Source organism: Ornithorhynchus anatinus, chromosome 7 (genome assembly GCF_004115215.2).
Source record: "Ornithorhynchus anatinus isolate Pmale09 chromosome 7, mOrnAna1.pri.v4, whole genome shotgun sequence".
Lineage (NCBI taxonomy): Eukaryota > Metazoa > Chordata > Mammalia > Monotremata > Ornithorhynchidae > Ornithorhynchus > Ornithorhynchus anatinus.
The window spans coordinates 26590680-26617684 of NC_041734.1; positions in this window are offsets into that span (position 1 = coordinate 26590680).

The window sequence follows — 27005 nt, forward strand, 5'->3', positions numbered from 1 at the left end:
GAGCCTCATGTTTGGCATATTCCCCAAGACTGGTTGTTTTAGAGGGGGAAGAGGAAGAGAGTTTTATCCATGGCCTCTCTGCAGCCAATCTAGCCAGGAGGGGGTTAGTAGGCTAGTCCGCGAAGACCTATACACCTCCCGAGAGATAACTGGGCTTCAGCACTAAATAGATGTTAACTATAGGGGTGCAGGGATTAGGGGAACAGTGAGTAGGACACACCCAAATCAGCAGTAGATGAAAGAGAAACTGGAGGCCTTTAGGACCCAGTGGAGGCTAACAGGGATCCAGTGCTCCTAAAGTGACTCTGGGGACTCTTTTAGGTGGAGATTTAGGGCTGAAAATCACTTGTGATAATTGTGGTATTTGTTAAGCATTTACTATGTGCAAGGCACTTTACTAAGCGCTGGGGTGGATACATGAAGTCATTTCCCTGACTTTCTCCCTTTATGCATCCCTCCTTCTAGCCCCATGGCATTTTTGTACATATCTGTAATTTATTTATTTATATTAATGTCTGTCTCCCCCCACCAGACTGTAAGCTTATTGTGGGCAGGGAATGTGTCTATTTATGTTATATTGTACTCTCCCAAGTGCTTAGAACATGTGCTTTGAACATGGTAAGTACTCAATAAATACAACTGAATGATTGAATGAGTGGATTGGACACAGTCTCTGTCCCACATGGGGCTCACAGTCTTAATCCTCATTTTACAGATGAGGGAAATGAGGCACAGAGAAGTGAAGTGACTTGCCCAAGGTCACCCAGAAAACCAATAGTGGAGCTGGGATTAGAACCCAAGTCCTTTGGATTTCCAGGCCTGAGCTCTATCCACAGGACCACGCTGCTTCTCAGTGGGTTAATGTCACATCTGCTTAAAAGCCAGAAAATTGGTTACCCTACCCCCTTCCTCCTTTCTTCTCTTGGCTTAAAACAAAGATGATGCTCTGGCTTGTCTGGTTATTGCTAACATTTTTGGAGAGCTGTGGTGGGTGATATGTTGGGAATCATTAGCAGCAAAGCTAGAAATCTTTGGTACCCATTTCTTTATTATTTTCCTTATTGGAACAACCGGCCTCCCCCAGGGACCCAGCGAAGGAGTCTCCCATAGGGATTGTCAGATGAGCCTCAGTCCTGATGTCTCAGGCCTGAAAATATGGGTGGAGGAACTGAATGTAGTGAAGTTGATGTGCACAGTGACACTCAAACTCTCTCTTCATGAGAGTGGTGTTCCCTCTGGAACGCAGAATGTAATGGGAACTTGCAATAATAATGGTAGCAATTTATTTATTTATTTAATAAGTGCCTACCACTTGCAGAGTACTGTACTAGTTGCTGGGAGTTAGATACTGACCCTGTCTCTTGAGGGGCTCAAAATCTGGCAATCAAGGTGGTGGGGAGAGGACTGGAGACAGACACACTGGGAGCCAAGAAACAAACATTAACATAACATATATGACAAGGACAAATACACATTGCACAAAGTAAAAACCTAAGTGGCTAAAGGAGCAGAATTTCAGAGTCCTCCTGGCTTAGTGCCCACAGCAAACCTGTAGCTGCAGCACCACCTACCATAGTCATTAGCATTTCCTGAAATAATATGAGACCTGATGCTACAGGAGCCACTCTTTTCCATACTATGTGGGGGCAGACTGTTCTAGTTTGTTCAGACATGGTTGTGGGCTGGTGAAGTTGTGGCCTGCAAATTTTTTTTTCAGAGTCTATTTATCTATCTATTTATAATCTACTTATTTGGCTGCAAAACAGAAGGCAATAGCTTAGACAGGCACTTCAGTGTCTGATGCCTACATTAGCAGTATTTTGCAGGATTCCCGCTGGGCCTGTCCACCTCATGGAATTGCTCTAGAGGTTGCTCATCACTATCAGTGAATTGCTCAATCAGTTGTATTTATTGAGTTCTTACTGTGTGCAGAGCACTGTACTGAGCGCTTGGGAGAGTACAATACAACAAAGCTGCTAGACTCATTCCCTGCCCACAGTGAGCTTACAGTCTGGGGTGGGGAGTGGGAGTGGGGACAGAAATTAATATAAATAAATACATTATAGTATGTACACTGGATATTCCCAAAGTGGTACTCTTTCCAGTGAACCAATACACACACAAACACACGCATTATTATTCTGAACTTTTCAAGTGTCTTATAAGTGCATTGTATTACGGGGGCACTCAGTACATACCACTACTATAACTACTACTATTGGACTGTGAGTCCGTTGTTGGGCAGGGATTGTTCTCTCTGTTGCCGAATTGTACCTTCTAAATGCTTAGTACAATGTTCTGCACACAGTAAGTGCTCGATAAATACGATTGAATGAATTGAATGAATACTATTACTCCTACATATCTTGTTGGGACAGCCCTCATTAACCCTTTTGCCCATTTCCCTGCCATACTTTAGCATTAATTTTTGTCAATTGTGTTTTACCTTAGCTAATGGTTACATTATTGTTATCAGTAAAATGCTATTAATCAGAAGCTAAGTAATTAAAGTGTTACATTATAATCACTTCAATCAATCAGAAGCATTTCCTGAGTCCTTACCGTGAACAGAACACTGTATTGAGCACTTGGGAAAGTACAGTCCAACAGAGTCGGTTGGTTGGTTCTGTTCATCCCTGCTCAAAAGGAACTTACAGCCTATATGGGGAGACAGACATTAAAATGGGTATGGGGAAATAGTAGAGTAGTATATATTTATGTAAGTGTTGTGGAGTTGGGATGAGTGTCAAAATGTTATAGTTAATCGCATATTATGTGATAATAATAATAAGAAGGATGGTATTTTTTAGAGCTCATTATATACCAAACACTGCTAAGCACTGGGATAGATACAAGATGATCATAAGAGAAATGCTTCCCAGGACTCACCATCCCAGAAGTAGGGAGAGAAAATCTAGAATGTCATCTTCCTCAATTTGGGTCCTCTTGAAAATAAAAAATTGCAAGCCCATCCCCAGAACAAGAGAAAGCTTCAGAGTAAAGAGGAAGCAGAATGGTCATTCTGCCTGCACCTTCTGGAAGTGAATTTCCAAAACTTCATTTCCTGTAGTCCCACAGCTGCATCTGATGATTTATGGTTGTACCAAATACAGACTCTGTTCATCAACAAGTGTGGAACAGGACTTGATGACCAGGGTGGAAGATAGATGCTTGTTCTCCAAGTCCCCAGGATCTTTCATTGATAAATAAAATGGAGGACATTCGCACCTACCATTCCTACAAAGAAAGGTATGAAATTGCAGCTTTGATAGGCTTAGCGTTGGCAGACAGTGGACTGCTGTGATAGAACAGAAAACCCAGTCCCGTTTTTTCTGCGGGACCCCTGGAATTCTGTTTATTAAAACCTTGCTTTCCTGCAGGCACTAGTTCAAAGGAAATGCCAACTGCGGTGTTTGCTCCTTAGTGGCATCGCACTGGATAGGCTAGCTCAGTTTTTCATCGCGGTGCTTATCCAGCAGAGACATGCTGACCGAGAGTCTATTGTGAAATCTGTTGGCTAAAAGAAAGGTACACTATCCCAGGAGAATAGCAATGAGGAGTCAGGGCCTCTTCCAGAGGACACATTTCTCTTCGTGCTCTGCCTCGTGTTTAAACGTCTCCCAGTGGGCCGGGCTTTCTAGAGAAGTATTTTGGAAACAACGAGCTATTTCAGGCTGCCTTGTGGTAATGGAAGAAAGGCTGTTTCTTGCTTGCATTAAATTCCTGATTGTGCTGCTAATAAACTGAATGTAATTAAACCCCGAGCAGGCCCATTGCAGCTTGGAGTCTTCCCCTTGGCAGGATCAGCACGCAGTGGGGTGGTTATGAAGAGTCAGCTCCTTGTCCCCTGGCAGGCGGCTTCAATCCAGATTAACAGCAGTGCACTGGGTTATTAGAGGAACAGAAACACTTCTGCGGCTCTGTGGGTACTCGTGGTGTCACGTTTTATTATCATCCACTGAAATGATATTATTTATTGTAATTGCTTGTCAGTCACAAACCTACAGACCTGACAAAAAATGGCTTTGGGGCTGGAAATGGTATGGCAGGGCGTGAGGGAAGACAGCCTGCTGAAAATAGATTGGGGGTCACGTGGTATCTCCCTGGATCCCCCCAGTCTCTCAGGAAGAGGGATTGCACCTCAAGAGCTTCCCAGAAATGAGGGCAGATGTTTGGAAAGGATTCTGAGGGCCGGCGGGTTTTCTTGATAATATCTAGCATTGGCTTTGGAGCTTCTGGGTCCAGGGGCCTCCTGGCTAATGGTGGGCCTTATGTGGCCCTCAGGCACAGCACATGGAGAAACAGTCAGATAGGTAGCAGGGGAAGAACAGCCCATTTGGAAACTCTCTTGGGGGTCAGGACTTCGTTTTTGAAATCAAACGCAGATATCAAGATAGTGTAGTCAGCAGCTCCCTGCCCCCTTGGAACAGGTGACAATCTTGACAATAAAGAACACAAAGCCCAGTGAACTAGAAGCCTGCTGGTCCCAGGAACTAGTGGCTCAGAAAGAGCATCTTTTAACAGTAGCATGCAGGGGACCTGGAGGAGTTTCAACTCAAAACTCCTGGCTCTCATGCCTCTCAGCAGAAAGAGCAGTTTTCGTGGCTGCAGAAGCCCATTTCTTGGCAATGGGAAACAGAAGCTTCCCATGGTTTATGTCTGTCTAGAGATCCAGGGCTTAACCCAGGACACCTGGGAGAAGCAATCCAGCACAGGCAGAAACTCACGGCATTCACCTTGGGAACCAGCATGACAATGGGTTTCAGGCAGATTCTCTTCTTCTGAAATTGTGCTAGTGAAACGGAGCACTTGGGAGTGTTTGCTACTTCCTGTGACTCCTTGGTTAGCAAATTGAAAAACCAGGATTGGAGGAAGCAGCTTAATAGTCCCCTATGTTTCCTGAATCATGTAAGTCAGAGAGAGCCAGTTATTTTTTTCTAGGCAACTATCTACCTACCTATCTACTTATCTGTCTGTCTCTTTCCCTATATATATATTTTAATACTATTTTTTAAGAGCTTGCTATATGCCAGACACGATAAAGCACTAGGTAGATATGAGGTAATCAGATCCGACACAGTGTCCCATGTGGGGCTCAAACTCAATCTCCATTTGATGAGGTAACTGAGTCAGAGAGAAGTTAAATGACTTGCCCAAGTTCATACAGCAGACAAGTATCAGAGCTGGGATTAGAACCCAGGTCCCTTGACTCCCAGATCCATGCTCTTTCCACTAGGCCACACTGCTTCTTAATATTTATATATCTGTCTAGATATATTTGACTTTTTAGATATATGCCTATCTCAGTCACTCTCTGTGTCTCTCTCTTTCTCACCATATTTATAAACATATATAATATATGAAAACAAGTTATATGTATATCGTTCTATACCTCAATCTTGTCTATCTTGCCTCCGACCTCTCACCTGCATCCTACCTCAGGCCTGGAATGCCCTCCCTCCTCATATCAGACAGATAATTGCTCTCCCCCACTTCAAAACCTTATTGAAGACACATTTCCTTCAAGAAGCCTTCCCTGACTAAGTCCTCCTCTTCTCTTCTACCACTACCTTCTGCTCCACTCTTACTTGAATCTTCATTCAACTTCTTTCCCATCTCCACAGCACTTATGTATATGCGATTTATTTATTTATCTCTTCATTTACTTATTTATATTAATGTATGACTCCCCCGTAGATTGTGAACTCATTGTAGACAGGAATGTATCTGTTTGTTGTTATATTGTACTCTCCCAAGTGCTTAATAGAGTGCCTTGCACACAGTAAGCAGTCAACAAATACAATTCAATGAATGAATGAATAATAAATCTACAGTGAGAACCAATTATATAACAAGCATTCAGAATCAACATACACAAGGATCCACCTCTCCCTTAATAACGATGATGATAATGATAATAACAGTGGCATTTGTTAAGTACTTATCTTGTGTCAAGCACTGGGGTAGAGTCAAGATAATCAGGTTAAATATAGTCCCTGTCCCACATGGGGCTCATAATCGAGGTAGGAAGGAGACCAAGTATTGAATCCTCATTTTACAGTGAGGAAATTGAGGCACAGAAGCAATGTGACTTGTCCAAGGTCACATAGCAGGCAAGTGGCAGAGCCAGGATTAGAACCCTGTTCCTCTGATTCCCAGGCCCATGCTCTTTCCACTAGGCCATGACTTTTTAAACATTTCTCATAGCTTTAGATAGAAACCTAAGCTTGAAAGAACATGAGATTCTTAAAAAAAAAGAAAAAAAGATATAATAATAATAATAATAATGTTGGTATTTGTTAAGCGCTTACTATGTGCCGAGCACTGTTCTAAGCGCTGGGGTAGACACAGGGGAATCAGGTTGTCCCACGTGGGGCTCACAGTCTTAATCCCCATTTTACAGATGAGGGAACTGAGGCACCGAGAAGTTAAGTGACTTGCCCAAAGTCACACAGCTGGCAAGTGGCAGAGCCGGGGTTTGAACCCATGACCTCTGACTCCAAAGCCCGTGCTCTTTCCAGTGAGCCACGCTGCTTGCATTTTCCAGTGTGAATTCTAGATAAATTTTGATCAGTTCTTAAAACACAACTGTTTGTATGCTTGTATCTCAAATAAGAGCTTTCTGTGAGGTTGCTATTTTAAACTGTCTCTGCAATAGTTTCATGAACCACGTTTTCTCTAGAAGTTCTCTAGAACTTCAAGGCTCAGATTTGAATAATGGTGTTTCCTTTATCTTCTGGTTTCATAGTTTCAAACTATTAGTTTTCCAAAAGGGTCTGTTACTGCTGGTCATTCAGAGACTGCACCTCCCAGCTCTTTAGTGACTGATGCTGTCACCTGGCAACATAGCCCTCTTATTGGCCACTGGCTGGAATCTATACCCATGCGTCTGAGGCTGAGCCTACTTTAATGAGACCATTTCTCTTCAGATGTCTGTTTTCTGCTCTTATTTCCCTTTAGACAAGCTATGAGGGAAGCTACTTTTCTGGTTTAGGTTTTAGGATTCCAAGGGAGAAGCGAAAGACTCAGAAAGAAAGAAAATTGATTTGAGGGGAGTTTGTGAGTTGATGAGAAGAAGGACTCTTGGCAGATTCTTCCTGGAAACTACTTCTGCTAGGCTGAAAGCCAGAGGCAGGTCAGCATGGCGAGAGAAGCTCTCCACTTTTAACATGGAAGGAAAAATGGTCTCAGCTAAGTGGAGCGGTTTCTCTTGGCAAATCGGGTTCAGGAAGCAGTCAGGAACTAATTGTTGCAGCTGGTGAAAAAATGCCAGGGTCCAAAACAGCTGATCAAGGCAGTGTGACCCCAAGGTTGATGACTTGGTCACTGAGCCTGGCTTGATTCAGGCTGCTTCATTCTGGCTAGAGCACGTCTGTCCGCCTCTCCTGAGCTTTGGCTTTGGATAGGTCATTTACATGCTAAGGAACAAGCTCCAGACAGAGCAGGCAGATCTGTTCCCACACTCTGTTAGGGCACTAGGAGAGATCTCATGCATCCACCAGACCTTGGATGCACAGGCAGGGAATGTGTTCACTGATTCTGTTGCATTGTACCCTCCCACATGTGTTCACTCTGATTATCCTGTTTCTACCGCAGCTCTTAGAAACAGTGCCTGACACATAGTGAGTCTTAACAAAGCATGGCAAAGTGGGTAGAGCCTGGGAGTCAAAAGTCATGGGTTCTATTCCTGGCTCTGCTGCTTTTCTGTTATGTAACCTTGGCCAAGTCACTTCACATTTATGTGCCTCACTTACCTCATCTATAAAATGGGGATTGAGACCGTGAGCCCCATGTGGGACAGGGACTGTGTCTGACCTGATAAACCTCTATCTATCCCTGTGCTCAATAAAGTGCCTGGCACATAGTAAGTGCTTAACAAATAACACAATTATTATTACTACTACCATTATTAATAATAATAATATCTGTTAAGCACTTTCTCTGTGCCAAGCAAAGAAATCTTGGGGTAGGTACAAAATAATCAGGTTGGACACAAGACACTGTACTTTCCCAAGTGCTGAGTACAGTGTTCTGCACATTGTAGGCACTCAGTAGATACAGCTGCCTGCTGGGTCCAGACACTTACTCCAGAGCTCATGAATGACCAGTCAAAAGCCAAAGTTCAGAAGAGGCTGAAAGAAGTACTCTACCCAGAATGAAGCAACCTGAATCAAGCCAGGCTCGGTGTCCAAGATTTAATTGCATTTATTTATTGAATGCTAACTATGGGCAAAACACTAATAAGATTGATTTATTGATAAGACCTGGAACACCTAGATCACTCTGATTATCCCTACTCTCAAGGGGATTATAATCTTCCTGGGGAAACAGACACTCAAATTATAGAGAGCAGGAAGAGTAGAGTCTAAAAATATATTCATAACTGTTTCTGGGGGTGCTGAGTACTTCAGTGCTTATAATACTAATAATAATGATAATTGTTATATTCTTCATGTGTTCACTATGCGCCAAGCTCTGCTCTAACCACTGTGGTAGATATGAGATAATCAAGTTGGACACAGTCCCCATTCCACACAGGGCTTAACAGAGTTTAAATAAGAAGGTGATCAGTTTTCCTGTTTTACAGCCTCGTTACTAGACTGTGAATTTGTTGCGGGCAGGGATTGCCACTCTTTATTTTTGTATTGTACTTTCCCAAATGCTTAGTAAAGTGCTCTGCACACCGTAAGCACTTAGTAAATACAATTGAATACCATCCCAGCCCTGCTGCCCCTATAGCTTCCCCTCAACCTGAGTGTCATAGGCAGCTGGGTTCTGAGTTGCTGACTCATCTTCTGTTAAGGGATCATTTCTGCCTGGATGCCACCTTTATGAAACAAAGCGGAGCCATCATCTCAAAGATGAGCCACGGGGATCACCATCATGGAGACAGGTCGGATGTCTGCCATCTCTAGCTGATCCTGTGTGGGCGCCATCTTGGGGAGGGGCTATGTTGGCATCCTGGCCATGCAGCTCTCTGAACAGGTAGGTGACCTGGTTTCATGTGGGAAACTAGCTCAAGTACATGACCCCAATAGTACTTTGTGGCAACCTATTTCCTGATCAATTGCCCCACCCTGTTACCCAGCTAACAACCAAGAGCCCATTAGGGCAATCAAGGGGAAGTCAGAGTCTGTGAAATTTCCCCTGCCCTTAGATTTGCCCTGGCTATGTATTGCCACATGTTAAACCTATGTTCTACCTCCAGTTCTGTCACTTGCCCAATGTGTGATCTTGGGTGAGTCATTTAACTTCTCTGTGCCTCCGTTTCTTCTTCTGTAAATTGAAGATAAGTATGTGTTTTTGCCTATAAGACTGTGAGCCCTATATGGGACAGAGACTATGTCTGACCTGATTACCTTGTATTACCCATGCTTAATACATTTTCTGGCATATATTATTATAATAATTATATTACCATTATCATTATTTCATCATCCACAGTGGCAGTCACTGGTTCAGTGACCTAAGATCTGTGTTTGTTGACCCAGCCGCCCTTCTGAGGGATCTACAATAATATTTTTCTTATTGTTGTTTTTGAGCTTCACATTCTTATTTCTTCTCCGGGCACCTCGATGACTTTCAAGGCAGCAACTGTGAAATGTCCTTGTGGCCAAGCAGGTGGGCACTGGGAGCCACCAAACAGAGGGTGACCACAGAGTGAAACAAGAACTCACCTGCTGGAGGGCATTGTAGGATCTACACGGAAACCAAGTTTTAGCTGGGAGAACTCCAAATCCGGCCCATAAATTGAACAAAGAAACCATCTTGCCTCTAATGCTTAAACAGCTTTTTGCCTTAAAGCAGCACTTCTGGAAATAAATAGCTCTAATTAGAGCTCTCATTTCACTAACAAAATAAAGAAACGAGCCCTAGCATTGATATTGAAATCTGCTTAATTACTGAGGAGGAGGACTTCAGATTACACAGGAATCAAGAAGTTCTATACTATAGACGTCCAGGGTGAACATCTTAATTGCGCTAGTATTCTGTCTATCCTTGGGCAAAATGGGAAGAGTAAGGAAGCAGGACTTATGGCGTGTTTGTCTGGGGCCATTATTGTATTAATACCGGTGCATTCACAAAGCAGCCCAGTGCATAATTTTCTCTTAGATTTGCACCCTTTATTCTCTCCACCTTTAGCCATGCAGAACTGATGTACATATCCATAATTTATTTATTTATTTTAGTGTCTTTATCCTCTTCTAGATAATTAACTCCTGTGGGCTGGGAACATGGCTAACAACTCTGTTACACTGTTCTCTTCCAAACACCTAATCAGTGCTCTGCACACAGTAGTTTGTATTGTTTTTATTTGTATTGATGAGTCCATAATGCTTAGAAAAACGTCCTTATGCTCAAGTCTCACCTGCAGTTAACCCCTTCTCCTTTTCCTTCTCCTTGTCCTTCTTCTCCCAGAACTGAATGGGGATTATCTAGAGCGCTCCTGGAGATTTTTAGATTTTTGCAATCTGCATTGCTCATACAAGGCTCAAATACCTGAGGTCTGCCAGTGGAGTGACATGTGTCAGCATTACACCAGGAAGATAGGAAGCTGGCTGTGGTCCTGCAGTCATTTCATTATACTACAACCAGACACTGCTTCTACTTGGTGTGCTCTAGAGAACTTCCCAGCATAACAAGGCATTCTGTGTCAATGCTGTTTGATTGATTGATTAATCAATTTAAAAGTGTGTCGGGGAAGAGTTAAAGAAAAATAAATGCACAAATAAGAAGAAAACAAAGAAAAGAGTATATTAAAGAGGAGAAAAAAACCCAAGAAAGCAGCCAAATGATTAGCTACCAATTTGATTATGTGCTTGTACTAAGCTCCAAAATCAGATTTATTTCTATTCCAAACCAGATAATATTGCCCCCTCTGGTATTGTATTTACTAACTTTCATTTTCTAATCATAAAATCCTCTCAATATTTATTTTATTGGTTTTTCCTTGTATTGATGATGAAAGTACTGAATTATATGGATCATTATTTTTTTCATATTTCATGCCCGCATTCGAGGGTCCAAGACTTCGATGAGGAATCTGAATTGTTCATTGTGTTAGGGCTGCATCCTTTCAGAATGGAAAAGTTTGAAGGCACATAGGATGGAGGACAGATTAGAAGCAACTAAATTATATACTTTTGTGTCAGTGATGATATGCATTTTTTAGCAAGAAAAAATTTAGACCTGAGTGCACTTTGAATTAGTGCATGGCTAAACTACAGTTCTTAATATTAGTATATAAATATAGAGATGTAGAGACACATAGCACGGGGATTGTATCTACCAAATCTATTGTATTGTATATCAGTGATATTTATCAAGCACTTATTGTATGCAGGGCACTGTGTTAAGCACTTGGGAATGTGTCATACAACAGACATTTTAAATCAATCATATTTTTTGAACACTTACTGTGGGCAGAGCACATTCCTTGCTCTCAAGGACCTTACAGCTTAGAGGGTTATATGTATCCTTTAGTTTTGAAGATGATGCTACCAACAGCATTATTTAATCGTCTGCATTGGGGACCTACCGACACCTCATACTTGACATGTCCAAACTTGAACTCCTCAACTTCCCACCCAAAAGCTTTCCTCCCCACAACTTTCCTATCACTACAGACAACACCATCGTCCTCTTCTCAACCATGTCACAGACCTGTAACCTTGGCTTTATCCTCGACTCATTTATCTCATTCAACCCATACTCTGTCATCAAAGTATGTCATCTCTACCTCCCCAATATCTCAACAATCTGCCCTTCCTCTCCGTCCAAAATCTTACCACGCTTGTCATATCTTGCTTCTAACTAACCTCCTGGCCTCCAGCCTCTCCCTGTTTCAGTTCATACTTTGCTGCCCAGATCATTCTGTGCATATTCATTCAATCGTATTTATTGAGCGTTTACTGTGTGCAGAGCACAGTACTAAGCACTTAGCACATCTCCGCACTCCTCAAAAACTTCCGATGAATTCCCAAATATCTCCAACATCAAACAGAAAATTCTTACCATTTGTTTTAAGGTACTCAATCAGCTTTCCCCCTCCTACTTAACCTCACTCCTCTCCCACTCTAACCCACCCCATACATTTTGCTCCTCTAACAACAACCTACATACCTTTCCTTGATCTCATCTCTCTCACCATGGTCCCCTTGCTTAGAAATTCCCTTCTGCTTGGAACTCCCTCCCCATTCATATCCAACAGACCACCACTTTCCTATCTTCAAAGCCCTACTGAAGTCATATATCCTCCAAGAAGCCTTCCCTGACTAACTTCTCATTTCCCCATCCTAGTCTCAATCTCTACTTCATCACCAATGCACTTGACTCTGATACTCACCCCAGACCCATAGCACTTAAGTACACATCCTTATGTTCTCCAACTTTCCTTATTTGAAGTATATTTAATGTCTGTCTTCCCCACTGTATTGAAAGCTCCTTGAGGACAGGTATTTTATCTGCCTGATCTATTGTATTGTACTCTCCAAAGCACTTTAGTATGGTGCTCTATACAAAGTAAAGTTCAATAAATACCTTTGATTGATAGATTGACTGGGTGTTACTAACAACTAAATTTTATGATATGCTATCAGGATTTGTCTGCTAATCGGTCCATTAAAATATCAAGGAAATAATCAAATGGAATGGTTGGATTGACACTTCTATTATTTCTGCCTGGCCATTTCTCATTCATTTTCTTTAGGGTGAGCCTGGCAGTGGCTGAAGTAATTATGGAGATTTTTTTCATGGGATGAATATCACCAGTGTTCATAATTCAGTTAGGTTTTCCTAATTGAAAGCTAGGTTGAAGTAAGTATGGAAGCAGAAATATTGTGCTCAGCTCATTTTTAAAAGTCATATGTATGGGTTCTCATAACCTGAAAACTCCTTTTGTGTAGAGCCCAGAGATTTGCAGGCATAAAGGTCTTTATAATCTTATTCTTAAAATTAAGGAAAGGTAATCTGGAGGATTAGTTTTCCGGCTCCCAGTTATACCAGGTCTACATATGTTCCATGTTGAATGGACTTGACTTTGCCCCCAGTGACTCCAAAAATGCTCTATTAAAAGTCAGTTTCATAGAACAATTGCATATCAGGATGGACTTTGTTTCCATGCATTCAGGTTAATTGAATTTAGATCATCTGTCTGTTAATACTCTCAAAAGCTTCCTAGTTGTAGAGCCTATCACAAGGCAAACCATGCAATCTAGGTCATGAGACATCAAATTTCAGGAGCACTGAGATGTCAGTAAAGAGCTTTGTGATACTCTAGCAGCCTTACTGGAACAAGGATGTTGCTGGGCATCCCATTACAAGCCTACTGACCCCCGAGATTCCTTCTCCTCCTGTGTTGGGAATCCCCTCTCTATCAGCAGACAACGCGCCACTTAGTCTTTAAACAATTTCCCTTCACTGAGGAAATGAAGGAGATGAAGATGGAGGAAATGAAGTGGAAGCAGTTGTGCAGACAACTCACTCAAGGAGTTTGTAGAGGAATGATAGGAGGGCAATGGGGAGATAATTGGACAGAGCTGTGGGGCCAAGGGAAGGGTTTTTCAGGATAAGGGAGACATGGGCTTGTTTGAAAGTAGTGGGGAAGAAGCCACTGTAAAATAGCATACTTTAAGATAGTGGTCAGGAAAGGAAGAAAGGAGGGGGCAATCGTTTTGATAAGGTGTAAAGGGATGGGGTAGAGTCACAGGTGAGGAAGTGGATTTCAAGAGGAGGTGGGCGATATATTTAGAGACTGCTGGGAAAGATGGGAGAGTTGAAGAGGGCACAAGAGGAGGGAGGAGATTGAGGAAACCAATTATGCCTTTAAGTACTTTCGAAGTCTTACTTTCCACCAACATCAAGTGATTCATACTTTTCATTGTTTAATGTCAATAGGATCCAGAAGCAACTTCTTTTTCAAGCATAGTGCCCTTGAGGAACTGGGATTTTGTACTAGGATATTATAACAGCTTCATTAGTAGGCCTGGAACATTGTAATTTGATTTAATAAATATTTGTTATTGCACTTACTAGTCCAGAATTTCTTTCTGTGGCAGGAAGTCACTGTAGGAAATCTAATTTCTGGAATCCATTTAGCGTGTCTGGGAATTCACACAAGATGTTCGCTCAGAGCAAATACTGTCAGTTCTGCCTAAAGGCTTGTTCTCACTGTGCATTTCAGACGCATTAGAGAAGCAGAGAGGCTTAGTGGAAAGAGTCCAGGTTTGGGAGTCAGAGGTTGTGGGTTCTAATACCGGCTCTGCCAATTATCAGATGTGTGACTTTGAGCAAGTCAATTAACTTCTCTGTGGCTCAGTTACCTCATCTGTAAAATGGGGATTAAGACTGGAAGCCCCACATGGGACAACCTGGTTACCTTGTATCTACCCCAGCTCTTAGAACAGTGCTTGGCACAAAGTAAGAGCTTAACAAATACCATCATCATCATAGGAGGTTGCCTATCAACCTCTATTCAAAACAAAAACTCCTCAATCTAGGCTTCAAGGCTCTCCATCACCTTGCCCCTTCCTACCTCTCCTCCCTTCTCTATTTCTACTGCCATCCCGCATGCTCTGCTCCTCTGCTGCCCACCTCCTCACCGTCCCTCGGTCTCACCTATCCCACCGTCCACCCCTGGGCCACGTCCTCCCGCGGTCCTGGAATACCCTCCCTCCTCACCTCAGACAATCTAATTCTCTCCCCCTCTTCAAATCCCTACTTAAAACTCACCTCCTCCAAGAGGCCTTCCCAGACTGAGCTCCCCCCTTTTTTCCCTCTGCTCCCTCTACCCCCCCTTCACCTCTCTGCAGCTAAACCCTCTTCACCCCCCTTTCCCTCTCTTCCTCCCCCCTCCCATCCCACCCCCTCAGCACTGTACTCGTCCACTCGACTGTATATATCTATATCACCCTATTTATTATGTTTAATGTGATGTACATCACCCTGATTCTATTTAGTTGCCATTGTTTTTATGAGATGTTCTTCTCCTTGACTCTATTTATTGCCATTGTTCTTGTCTGCCTGTCTCCCCCGATTAGACTGTAAGCCCGTCAAAGGGCAGGCACTGTCTCTATCTGTTGCCGACTTGTACATTCCAAGCGCTTAGTACAGTGCTCTGCACATAGTAAGCGCTCAATAAATACTATTGAATGAATGAATGAATCATTTCAGCAAGAACACTTTTGGAAAATTAGGGAACAATCATCTGATTTTGTGAATTTCTTTGGACACTTCAAGTGAATCTGGAGAAACACATATGTGGAATTGGAACAGTGAGTAGTTCAATGTACATTTTTCCAATCTGAAGGTTTGCAAGAATGCAACTCTTGCATTATAGGAGTATGTATAGAAGTATGTATCTCTATCAGTCTGGAAGCTTTAACACAACAATGTTATCTCATTCCAGCTTTTTGGGCTATTCTACTTCAGAAAATAGGGTAAGCAATCTTTACGAAAGCTCAGCGTGTTCAAAACTGAACACTTCATCTTCCCTCCCAAATCTTCTCCTATCCCGGATTTTCCCATTATTATATTTTCTTGCATTTATTAAGCACTTATTCTGTGCTAGGTGCTGTACTGGGTTTGGGGGTAGCTACAAGATAATGAGGATGGACAAAGTCCCTGTCCCACATAGGGTTCAAAGTCTTAATCCCCACTTTAGAGATGAGATAACTGAGGCACAGAGAAGCAAAGTGACAGAAAAGGGTCCTCTGACTCCAAGGCTCATGTTCTTTCTACTAGGCCATGCTGCTTCTCATCATTGTTGACAACACTATCGTCCTCCCTGTATCACACTCTCACACCCTTGACATTATTCTTGACTTCTATTTATTCCATCCCTAAATCCTGTCTGTTCTTGCTTTGCAAAGTTGCCAGAACCTGCAATCCAACTGTCTTTCCAACCAAACTGCTACCACGCTGGTCCGAGCACTTGTCATATCCCATCTTAATTATTTCGTCAACCTCCTCCTTGACCTTTCTGCTTCCAGTTCATACTTTATTCTAGAGAATATTCTAATTTATTCTTATTTATAGAGAAGCAGCGTGGCTCAGTGGAAAGAACACGGGCTTTGGAGTCAGAGGACATGGGTTCGAATCCCGGCTTGGCCACTTGTCAGCTGTGTGATTTTGGGCAAGTCACTTAACTTCTCGGTGCCTCAGTTACCTCATCTATAAAATGGGGATTAAGACTGTGAGCCCCATGTGGGACAACCTGGTTCCCCTGTGTCTACCCCAGCGCTTGGAACAATGCTCGGCACATAGTAAGCGCTTAACAAATACCAACATTATTATTATTATTGTTATTATTATTATTCTGCCCAGATCATTTTTCTAAAGGATCGTTTTACTCACTTTCATCCATTCATTCAATCTCATTTATTGAGCGCTTACGGTGTGACAAGCTCTGTACTAAGCATTTGGGAGAGTACACTACAACCATAAACTGTCAAAAATTTTCTGCCACAGTGAGCTTACACCCTAGAGATGGGGAGACAGACATCATTACAAATAAATACAATTAGAGATATGTACATAAGGGCTGTGGGGCTGGGAGGGGGAAGAGCAAAGGGAGCAGATCAGGGTGACAGAAACATATATGCCCATGCCTCAAAATTCTCATCAAGAATATGGTACAAAATCTCATTAAGAAAGTCAAAGAGGCAGGTATTTCTGTGGATGGAGCTATAGCAGAAACCGGGTGAAGGAGGCAGGAGAGAATTAAATGGTTCGTTAAGAGGAAAAAACCCTTCAACTCCAATAATGCAGAACACAACCCAACTTAAAAAGTCAGAGCCTCTCAACTCTCTATATGATTAACTTCAACTTTTTTCTTTGATTTCAAACCACAAATGCCACCCAGTCAGCCAAGAGCTTTTCTCAAACAGTAGGCAAGGCCTGACAGCTATTTCTGTTGAGGAGGATGGCGATTTGAGGACAAAACGTAGTTGCAGTATGGAAACAATATTAGGTTGACATTCTCCAGGCCCCCTCATTTCACTAAACTCTCAGATTGTTTAGGGTCATAACTGTTTCACTCAACAGACATGGTGAAATGTGCATTTAGCATTTGTGCTCCCTTTGGGTACATTTCTTCCCCTCTACTGAAGGATAATTGTGCAACAACCTGATCACTTGAACCTATGTCTGTATCTGAGGGTCTGAACTCTAGCTCAAGCTTCTCTGCCTAGGGCTCTGTGGGTGTGGCCACAGAGGTAACCTTCAGGCCTCTGTGGTCAGTATTTGTGTGTCTCTTTGTGTGTATGTGTGTGTGTGTGTGTGTGGGTGCTTGTAACTCCATTTCTCATCCTCTTCATCCCCAGGTCCCAATCCGTTTTGGCCTTTTCTGTCTCTGCTTTTTCTCCTCTCGATCTTAGTCTAGTGGAAAGAGTACAGGACTGTGAGTGAGAAGAGATGGGTTTAACTCCAGGTCCTATCACTTGTCTTGGCCAAGTCACTTCTCTGTGCCTCAGTTTCCTCATCTGTAAAATGAGGAGTCACTGCATGTAACCTTGGTGTTATCCTTAACTCATCACTCTCATTCTCCCTACATATTAAACTACCACTAAATCCTGTTGGTTCAACCTTGTTAACATCGCTAAAATCCACTCTTTCCTCTACATCCAAATTACTACCATGTTAATCCACACAATTATCCTAATCCACCTTGATTACTGTATCAGCCTCCTTGCCGACCACCCTGCCTCCTGTCTCTCCCCACTCCAGTCCATACTTCCCTCTGTGGCCCAGATCATTTTCCCATAGAAACGTTCAGTCCATGTCTCCTCACTCCTCATTAACCTTCACCGGTTGCCCATCCACCTCCTTATCGAACAGTAACTCCTTATTCTCTGCTTTACAGCACTCAGTCACCTTGTCCCCTCCTACCTCACCTTGCTGCTCTCCTACTACTACCCATCAAGCATGCTGTCTTTGCTCCTCTAATCCCATCCTACTCACTGCACCTCAATATCATCTGTGTCACCGCCAACCCTTCTCCCACATCGTGCCTTTTACTTGGAATGCCCTCCTCCATATTGGGCACACAACTATTCTCCTCATCTTTGAAGACACATCTTCTTCCCTTACTAAACCCTAATTTCTTTTCCTCCCACTCCCATATGTGCTTCCCTGATTTGCTCCCTTCACTCACCACACCACCCCAGCGCTCAACCCCCCTGTGAATATACCCAAAATATGTTCATTTATATTAATGTCTGTCTTGCCCTCTAGACTGTAAATTCACTGTGTGCAGGGAACCCGTCTACCAACTCTGTTACATTGTACTCTCCCAAGTTCTTAGTACAGTGCTCTGCACATAGTAAGGTTTCAGTAAAAATGATTCAGTAAAAATTCTCCCTCCCCCTTGGACTGTGAATCTACTATGGAACAAGTATTATATCTGATCTGTGTCTGAGAACAGCATTGGGGTGGGAAGTTGAGAAGTTCTGTTTTGAATATTTTAAGTTTGAGCTCTAGGTGGGACATCCAAGTAGAGATGCCCTGAAGGCAGGAGGTAATGTGAGACTGCTGAGGAGAGATTGATTTGAGAATGACCTCCAAAGAAATAGTAGTTGAGTTCTCCAAGGGAGTAGGTGTAGCTGCAAGTCAGAAAAGAACTCAGAACTGAGCCTTGAGGGACCTCTATCCTCTAACTGTGGACATCCCTCAAATCTCAGTTCTGGGTCCCCTTCGATTTTCCAGTAATATATATAACCAGTATATATATATCTATCCCTCCTGTATTGTATGCATTTAAACCAGCCCTTAAACCAGAGTTCCTTGTTATGCTGATGAATACAGGACCTGGCTCTATTTCCAAGATTGCCTTTTGGTATTCTGATCATCTGTTTTTAAAATGAAAAAAAGGTTTCTTTTTAAAGCACTTACTATGTGTCAAGCACTGTTCTTTAAGTGCTGGGGTAGATACAAGTTTATTAGGTTGGATAGAGTCCTGATTCCACATGGGGCTCAGAGTCTAAACTGGAGGGAGGAGGTTTTAATCCCCATTTTACAGATGAGGTAATTGAGGCACAGAGAAGTTAAGTGACTTGTCTGAGGTCACACACCGAACAATTAGTAGAGCCAGGATTATTATCTAGGTCCTCTGACTCCCAGGCCCATCATCTTTCCAGTAGGCTATGCTGCTTTTTCTAGTGAAAATTTGTACACAAGAGACAGCCGCTCCTCTCCCGATCACTGCCCAGCAAGCTCTCTGCTGCAGTGTTCTCCCAATGGTTCATGCTATTTCACATTGTTTAAGAAGTCTGTTCATGGTGTCTTTCAATTGTCCATTCTACCCACCTGGCTTGTGTGTGCCTATCTAAGTTCACCATACAGCAGCTGCTCAGCTATCTGGCTCTCATCCATTCTCCCCTCGTGGCCCACTCAACACAGCTGAGTTACTGTGTGTTATCTCGAGGATGGTGAACTGACTGCATCCCTCATCATTGGCTATCTTGTCCTGACATTTGATGCTGAAGGTGGTTTGTAGGTTGCCATGAAAAAACTTTTCTAGAAACTGGGAGGCCCAAGATTCACAGGCAACCAGAAGGCAGTGTCACCTAATGGGTAGAGCACAGGTCTGGGAGTCAGAAGGACCTGGATTCTAATCCTGCTCCATCATGCCACAGTTTTAACATCATCTGTAAAATGGGGATTATGACTGTGAGCCCTGTGCGAGACAGGGACTTTGTCCAACCAGATAAGCTTGTATCTACTCTAGAGATTAGCACACTGCCTGGCAAATACCTGTACTGACAAATACCATTTAAAAAGGGCCGACATCCCAATTGATTTAGCTCAATTAAACCTTCCCTCTAAACTTTAAGCTCCTCCCCCAAGTTCTTAGTACAGTGCTCTGCACACAGTAATTGTTCATTCTGATTCAATTTGCAATGAGAACTGGTGCCTGTTGTAGACAATTTCAGGTCTGTCCATCTCCCAGAAACCATGTTGGTACTTTGGATTTGATTTTCTACAACCATATATTAGAAGATGGTGTACAGGATAGGTAACAGCATTTGTTGACATTTCCAGTTCTGTGTTACTGGTGAAAATCTTCATTTCAGGATAGAGTTTTGCAGATGGGCGTTACTGCATAATCTCGACTTCTTCAGGCTTATCATGAATCCTTACTGCTGTGCCGAATTGGCAGTGACATTCATAATCACCTGCATGTTCTTTTGAATCAGTCTCAGGGGTTCCAAAAGATAACAGCATATGTAGTGTCTTAATATCTCCCTCCATAAGGCTTTGGCTGATGTGTGTAGCCTGTTGAATTAGAAAGCTTTCCCAGTTTCTTGCTCTTTTGTTACATCCTCAAGCATGTTGGCCTACATCATGTTGAACAGGATTGAACCTACCACCCAGCCTGGTTTTACTACACTGGGGATAGACAGGGCACCTTCAACTTTGACTCAAATGATCATTTCACTGTAGACAATCTTGGTGAATTTCTCAAGGCAGCAGAATTTTCTTAACAGTGGCCAGAGCCTTGGTTGGTTGTGGGTTTAAATGTAAACAACCGTATTATTTTCCACAATTATTTATTTTTATTGATGTAACATTAAGTGATACTCACCCCATCCCCAGCCCCACAGACCTTATGAACATAACTTATGTTTATGAATATCCCCACCTTGCATGCAGGAACTAAATTCTTGATGGAAAGTGAAATAAATTTTTAGAGAAGCAGCATGGCCTACTGGAAAGAACACAGGCCTGGAAGTGAGAGGACTTGTGTTCTATTCCTGGTTCTGCTATGTATCTGTTGTGTGTCTTTGGGCAAGGCATTCAACTTCTCTGGGCTTCAATCTGTAAAATGGGGATTCAATCCTTCTCCCTCCTACTTAGACTCATGTGGGACAGGGACTATGTCAAAGCTGATTAACTTGTATTATTCCAGCACTTAGAACAGTGCTTCGTACATAGTAAGTGCTTAACAAGTACCATTATTATTATTATTACTATTAATAATGATAATAGTGGAAATGGGAAATTGGAAAATATAAGGCTAATAATTGTAGTGATAATGTTATTATTAATTAACCTTTTACTCTGCATTTTCCTTTTCCACTATTATTATTACTATTATTAGCCTTATAAACATCAATTTCCCTTTTCCACTATATATTTTAAAGTCTGTCTCCCCCTGTAGACTGTAAGCTTTTTGCGGGCAGGGATCATGTTTATCAACTCTAGTATACTGAAGTCTCCCAAGTGCCTAGTACTTTGCACACAGTAAGAACTCAGTAAATACCATCGGTTGATTGCGTATTTACTGTGTCCTTAGCTCTGTCTCACAAAGGACTCACAACTTAAGAGGTTGGGAGAACTGCTGTGGAGTTACAAACAAGTATTTGGAACATGTCTGTTGCTATAGTTGAAAGATATCCTATGTAGAGTCAATTACAATAATCTAGTAAGAATGTTACAAAGGCAGGAAGTTTAAATGAAGTTCCCATCAGTGACCTGCATTAATTACTCATGAGAATGTTAATTCTTAGCCTGAGGCAGTGAAACACAAATTAATATGGAATTTCTCTGAATGTCATAATGAAATAAAACAGAATGGAATTGAAGAAACTGAAAAATGCTGTAGAATATAAGAATTTATTTAAAAAACCCCTTTACATTCATGAAGCTCCTTTCTTCACTGGAGTTCACAAAGTTCAATGGACAACTGGTGAGTCCTTCCTAAATATCTGCTGTGTAAAACTATGAATTGCCATTCCTCAAAAACTGAGAAGGACAACAGCAAAATTACTGCCTCAGCTTTCCTTAACCTATCAACCCAGATCTCTGACCACCTAATCCACTTGATCACCATGGAAAGAACAAGGGCCCAGGAGTCAGAAGAACTAGTTTCTGATATTGGCTCTTCCATTAGGTTGCTAGGTGAAATTGGACAAGTCACAACTTCTCTATGCCTCAGCTTCCTCATATATAAAATATGGATGAAATACCTGACCTCCCTTCCACTTAGAGTCTGAATCCAATAATAATAATAATAATTGTGGTATTTGTTAAGCACTTACTATATGCTAGACACTGTTCTAAGCGGTGGGGTGGATACAGGCAAATCAGGTTGGACTCAGTCACTGGCCCACATGGAGCTCACAGTATTAATACCCATTTTACAGTTGAGATTACAGATGCTTGTGACCTTGGGAAAGTCACTTAATTTCTTTGTGCCTCAGTTACCTCATCTGCAGAGTGGGGTTGAAGACTGTGAGCTCCATGTGGGACAGGGACTGTGTCCAACCTGATTAACTTGTGTCTACCCCAGGACTTAGTACAGTGCCTGACATACTAACAATTAACTAAATAAGCAATTAACAAATACCATCCCCCCAAAATTGCTTGAGTCAGGAATAGAACCCAGGCCCTCAGATCCTCTGACTCCCAGGTCCATGTCTTTCCACACTAGGCCATGCTGTTTTCCTGTCCTGTTCTTTTGACTGCCAGGGTTATTCTTAAATAAGAAGAATTTGAACCCACAGTACATTTCAGGTCAGGATCTGCATTTTAGGATGTTGTACTAATCACTAGAAAATGCAGATATTTCTCAAGGTGTTTTCGTGCGAAAAGGAGAGGCTACATAGGTTTGGAAAAGTAGCCAATATAAGAAAGTTTGTGTGCGTATTCTCCATGAAAATCTTTCAAGCTATGGCAGCATGCACCTGCCTGCTCCTTTTTGCTGACAGAAGCCTTGTCCCATTTTTACTCTCCCCCAAAATGTCAGCAACCAAAACATCAAATACAAAAGACCCCAGGCCTGGCATTGGATTTCCGAAAGCATTTTTCTGGTTGCAATTTCCAAGTCTATCATCCTCTCAATCCAGAATTAGTCTTATTGGGCGCAAGGCCAAGGGGCCGCTCTTTAAATCATAATGACAAGGAGCTGTTCTAGGCAACAACATAGAGAGGCTATACAACAAAGCTGTGAGAATGTCAAAGGGGCACTTGGCAACAGATGCAGCTCCATTTCTGGCAGATTGATTTGAAATGTCTTTGTCTTTCTCCATTTTAAATAATGTTTCAAAGAAACAGAGATCCACCACCAAATTGAAGACAAATACCAGTCCATTGAAGTGCCTTAGCCCTGTCACCAAAGACTTCTTACAAAAATGTCTACTATTTCCTTTTTACATCTAGATCTCATTTATGGAATGAACACAAACCACCTTTGAATTGTTTTTCTGGAGGAGCATTCTTGATCATGCAGGGGCAACTCACATCAACACAGAGGATCTGTATTCTAATTTTGGCTCTACCACTTGTCTGCAGCGTGAGTATGGGCAAGTCACTTATCTTCTCTGTTTCCTCAACCTTTTTTCCTCCTACTTAGATTCTGAGCCCTCTGTGGTGCTGGATCTGTGGCCAAACTCTTTATCTTGTATAATAATAATTTTAATGATTGTGGCTTTTGTTAAGTGCTTACTATATATTCTCCATGAAAATCTTTCAAGCTATGACAGCACACACCTGCCTGCTCCTTTTTGCTGATAGCAGCCCTGTCCCATTTTTAAACTCCCCCACAATGTACTGGACTACGTGCTAGGGTGGATACAAGCAAATCGGGTTGGACACAGTCCCTGTCCCACAGGGAGCTCACAGTATCAATCCCCATTTTACAGATGAAGTAACTGAGGCACAGAAAAGTAAAATGACTTGCCCAAGGTCACACAGGTGACAAATGTCCTGTCCTCTCCCCCTGTCCCTCTGTCTGTCCCCCTGTCCTGTCCCCCTGTCCCCCTGCCCCTGTCCTCTCCCCCTCCCTTCAGGCTCGCATCTCCTCCTGCCTCCGGGACGTCTCCACCTGGATGTCTGCCCGCCACCTAAAACTCAACATGAGCAAGACTGAGCTCCTCATCTTCCCTCCCAAGCCCGGTCCGCTCCCAGACTTCTCCATCACCGTGGATGGCACGACCATCCTTCCCGTCCCGCAGGCCCGCAATCTCGGTGTCATCCTTGACTCGTCCCTCTCGTTCACCCCACACATCCTATCCGTTACCAAGACCTGCCGGTTTCACCTCTACAATATCGCCAAGATCCGCCCTTTCCTCTCCACCCAAACGGCTACCTTACTATTACGGGCTCTCGTTATATCCCGGCTAGACTACTGTGTCAGCCTTCTCTCTGACCCCCCTTCCTCCTCTCTCGCCCCGCTCCGGTCTATTCTTCACTCCGCTGCCCGGCTCATCTTCCTGCAGAAACGATCTGGGCATGTCACTCCCCTTCTTAAACAACTCCAGTGGTTGCCTATCGACCTCCGCTCCAAACAAAAACTCCTCACTCTAGGCTTCAAGGCTCTCCATCACCTTGCCCCTTCCTACCTCTCCTCCCTTCTCTCTTTCTACCGCCCACCCCGCACGCTCCGCTCCTCTGCCGCCCACCTCCTCGCCGTCCCTCGGTCTCGCCTATCCCGCCGTCGACCCCTGGGTCACGTCCTCCCGCGGTCCTGGAACGCCCTCCCTCCTCACCTCCGCCAAACTGATTCTCTTTCCCTCTTCAAAACCTTACTTAAAGATCACCTCCTCCAAGAGGCCTTCCCAGACTGAGCTCCTCTTCCCCCTCTACTCCCTCTGCCATCCCCCCTTTACCTCTCCGCAGCTAAAGCCTCATTTTCCCCTTTTCCCTCTGCTCCTCCACCTCTCCCTTCCCATCCCCACAGCACTGTACCCGTCCGCTCAACTGTATATATTTTCGTTACCCTATTTATTTTGTTAATGAATTGTACATCGCCTTGATTCTATTTAGCTGCCATTGTTTTTACGAGATGTTCTTCCCCTTGACTATATTTATTGCCATTGTTCTTGTCTGTCCGTCTCCCCCGATTAGACTGTAAGCCCGTCAAACGGCAGGGACTGTCTCTATCTGTTGCCGACTTGTTCATCCCAAGCGCTTAGTACAGTGCTCTGCACATAGTAAGCGCTCAATAAATACTATTGAATGAATGAATGAAAATGGCAGAGCCAGGATTAGAACATATGACCTTCTGGCTTCCAGGTCTGTGCTCTACCCACTATGCCATGCTGCTTCAACTCAGCATATCTACTCCAGTGCTTAGTATAGGGTTTGACACGTAGTTAGCTTTTAACAAATGCCACAGTTATTATCATTATTACTATTGTAATTTAGTGCAGAAAGAAAGTTCCTGTTTCAGTTCTGCTGGTGATGAAGACAAACAACCCAACCCAGTTCTTCACAGAAACCAGTGTCTGTAAATAAATGTGTGATTGGGGATGATAGGAGCTGAGAAAAGGAAGAACAAAGAATTTTCAGGAGGAAGAGAGAAGGAGGGGAGATGCTGGAGAACAGATTTGGGGAGAGTGGGACACGAGAGTGCAGTGTGATCTAATGGGATGGTCTAAGGCAATTAGGCAGCAGCTGCATTAAGGAAATCTAGATATCAGGCCAACCTCATCCACTGCAAATTTATACTAACATCTTTTACCCTGCCCTCTCCTCTGCTGGAAAAAGTGTTTTCTCCATCTTTATTGATGCACATGCCCATTGCTCTCACCAGTTGTTCCAGATATTTAACTCTCTTCTCAAACCTTCTGCCCCTCTGCCACCCCCATCTCTGGCTCCTAATGAGCTGGCCACCTACATGATTGATAAAATCGAAACTATCAGGCATGATAGCCCTAAAATCTCCCCTGCCCCTCCTCAGTCCCTCCCTCCTCCTGCCCTATTTTCAACTCCTCCATCTTTCCCAGCAATATCTCAAGAAGAGATCTCCTGCCTTCTCTCAAAATCCACCCCTTCCGTCTCCACATCCAACCCTGTCAATTCTCACCTTATCAAAACAGCTACCCCTTCCCTTCTTCCCTCTCTAAGTCTGTCTTCAACAGTTAACTCTCCAGTGGCTTCTCCCCACTCCTTTCATCATGCCTGTGTCTCCCCTATCTTAAAAAATCCCTCCCTTGACACCACGGTTCCCTCAATTTATCATCCCATCTCTTTCGTACCATTCCCCTTCAAAATCCTTAAACGAGTTGTCTACAACTGCTACCTCAAGGGCTTTTTCTCTAATTCTCTACTTGACCCTCCTACCTCACCTCGCTTCTCTCCATCGGCAACCCAGCCTACACACTTGACTCCTCTAGTGCTAACCTTCTCATTGTACCTCGATCTCTCCTGTCTTGCCGCCAACTCCCTATCAATGAGCTTAGCACTTCTGCTTGATTGGCTCTAGATTCTCACTACTCCTTGGTATAATTTTGGAGGAAATCTTCCCTCCCTCGAGTCTTATTGTTTTCCAATACCAACTGCACTTACCTTCCTGGAAAAATACAAAAGCAAAATGGTTAAATCTTCAATCTCTGTTCCTCTGTTTACGCACAGAAGTTGATTAACAGAGGATTCTTTCTGTTGCATTAGAATCAGCACTTGAGTGATGAGATCTTGAACTAGTCAAGGCTATTATTTTCATTTACTTTTGCTTACTACTAGTGCAAAACAAAAAGATTGATGTCTTCCAACTGTCTCCACTGATATTTAATTCTGTAATTCTTAATCAGTTTCTTTCTCAATCCAGTGTCCCACCAGATGCTGCTAGACAGCTCAAGAAAGTCAGCTTCCACAGTTGGCATTTGGTTGATTCATAATTATTTTTATACAGTTCAAAAATAACTAGTAGTCTGCTTTGCCCTCTAGACTGTAAACTCCTTGTGGGAAAGGAACATCTATACCAACTCTGTTGTATTGGTCTCTTCCAAATGTTTGGTTCAGTACTCTGCACAGTAAGTGCTCAGTAAATAACAATGATTGATTTGTTAAGTGCTTACTTTGTGCCAAGCAATGTTCTAAGCACTAGGAAAAGAATACACAGATGGGAATTAGACCTACTCCCTGGTCTTCAAGAAGCTCACAATCTCAGGATATAAGTGGTAAGAAAGGATGGCAAGGACAACGATGTATGCAATGAGAGGGATAGTCAACTGTGGCTAGAAAAGCAGAGTTTCCAGTGGTAGGCATAAACTTCTTGATGTTCTGGA